The following is a 2397-nucleotide window of genomic DNA, read 5'->3' as shown; positions in this document are numbered from 1 at the left end:
ATATGAGGGCCTGGGGCTGGAGAGATGGCTCAGCGGTTAAGAGCACCCGACTACTCTTCCAGAGGTCCTGAGTTCAATTCCCAGCAACCACATGGTGGCTCACAACCATCTGTAAAGAGATCCGATGCCCTCTTCTGGTGTATCTGAAGACAGCTACAGTGTACTTATATATAATAAATGAATAAATAAATAAAAAGATATGAGGGCCTGGGATCACACACAAAAATATATGTAGAAGCCAGGTGGTAGTGACACATACCTTTAATCCAGCACTTTGGAGGCAGAGGCAGGCAGATCTCTGAGTTCTAGGCCAGCCCAGCCTGGTCTACAGAATAAGTTCCCAGATAGGCAGGACTACATAGTGAGTGAGACCCCATCTCAGTCTCACAAAAACCACCAAAACACACACACACACACACACACACACACACACACACACACACACACACACAACAATTAAGCTGACTTTCCTCATGGGAGCCTGCTGTGCAATGGTTGAAAACTGGCAGGCTCCTTGGGGGTGAATTCACTGTTACCTATATGGATTGCCTGAAGGGAACTTGGAGACAATTTTCTGGCAGTTATTCAAGTATGTGATTTCCATGACATCCCCAATCTGGGGTTCAGACAGGTACATGTGATACCTTATGAAATCCCCAGGTCAGAGTGGCCAGGATTCACACTTGTGGAGTTTGATCATCAAGTCCACCTGGATCGTGCTTTGGAATAAGGAAGATTTGTGGCTTCAGTAAGTTGAAGACGATTGAACTGAAGACATGGTCACTGAGAATCAGCTCATTCCTGGTGGCTGTGGTGCCAAATATATCACCAATCATAATCCCCTGGACAAGTGGCAGGCTCTGTCCTCTGGAGGGTTTCCACCGTGGTACTCTCCTATATACCACCAAATCATGTTCAGTAATAAATCTTGCATCCTGTCTGATTTAAAAAAAAAAACTAGAATAAGAAGATGAAGAAACTGGAAGCTAGCCATCAAGCTAGGCCTGGTGGCACTCACTGGTAACCCTAGCATTCAAGAGGTAGGCAAGAGGGTCAAGGATTGTAAGTTTTTGAGATTAGCTTGAGCTACACTGCTGGATCTTGCCTCAAGGAAAACACCAAAACAGTGGGCTGGGGATCCAGCTCATTTGATAGAGTGCTTACCAACATGTCTACAGCCATCGGCTCCATCCTCATAAACTGTATAGTCATGTCTGCTGTGCAGTACTCTCTTCTGTGAGCCAGTCTTTCTCTTAACTTTAGTGCTTAAAATCCATACTTAAATTCCTTCAATAAACTCCAACTCTGCCAGGGATGGTATCAGATACCTTTTATTCCAGCACTTAGAAAGCAGAAGCAGGAGGATTTCTGTGAGTTAGAGGCCAGCCTGATCTACAGATTAACTCCCAGGCCAACCAGGACTATGCAGTTGAGACCCTGTTTCCAAAAAAAAAAACGTGCTAAATGTTGAGGCTAAAGAGATGACTCAGTCGTTAAGAGCACTGGCTATTCTTGCAAAGGGCCTAGGTTCTTCTGTTCCTAGCACCCACGTGGCAGCTCATAACTGTTTGTAACTCTCCTACCAAGGGATCTGATGCTGTCTTCTGGCCTCCATGTACCAGGTATAAATGTAGAGTACAGCCATACATGCAGGCAAAACAACCATATATATAAATTTTTTAAAAATTAATGCCAAGTGCACTGGTGGTATTGAAGACACCACATCTGTACAGTGTCAGTGGGATTTGGTAAAGGCAAGAAGTTCATATGTCTTCTGATCAGTCAGTGAGTCGCTTGCCAGCATCTGGAAACCCAGACACACAGTCAGGAGACAGCACCAGACCACTAAAGGCTGCCTGTTTACTTCTCAATAAGAGTTGCATACAACTGGTCTGTGAAGGACGTGTATAGAGCAGAGTGACACATCTGCAAAGGAAGCAGTCATGTGTAAGATTGTAGCAACAGAATTTCCTTTGTGTAAGATGTTTGCTCCTGGAGTCAGCCTAGGTCACTGATGTTACCATCCGCATTTGTTCCTGTCTGCTGCAGGTGGGGTAGGGCATAGAAGAAGCCTGAGCAAGACATTCACATGTGCAGTTACAGAGAATGAGGCTGCTTGTCCATAGATGCATTTTCATCCATGAAGAAAGACACTCTCAAAACTGAACTGAAGATGTTTGTGTTTTCTTCTTTTTTCTCTTCATCCTCCCTCCTTCCTTCTCTTTCCTTTCTCCTCATCCTCCCTCCCTCTCCCTCCCTCTCCCTGTCTCCCCCCGTCTTTTTTTTTTGATAGACTATCACTATATAGCTCTGGAACTTTCTATATAAACCACGATCAGCACTCAGGTCACCTTAATCCAAGCTATCATCTCAAATCCAGAAGGCCTCATTAGCCAT

General features: G+C 44.8%; 1 pseudogene; it reads left to right on the top strand.

The window, feature by feature from the left end:
* The first annotated feature begins 447 nt into the window (after positions 1-447).
* LOC116889466 lies at positions 448-572 on the top strand (annotated as a pseudogene).
* Positions 573-2397: the final 1825 nt, after the last annotated feature.

This window comes from Rattus rattus, chromosome X, assembly GCF_011064425.1.
Source record: "Rattus rattus isolate New Zealand chromosome X, Rrattus_CSIRO_v1, whole genome shotgun sequence".
Lineage (NCBI taxonomy): Eukaryota > Metazoa > Chordata > Mammalia > Rodentia > Muridae > Rattus > Rattus rattus.
The sequence above is the reverse complement of the archived record's forward strand: the minus strand, read 5'-3'. Positions and strand labels throughout refer to the sequence as shown.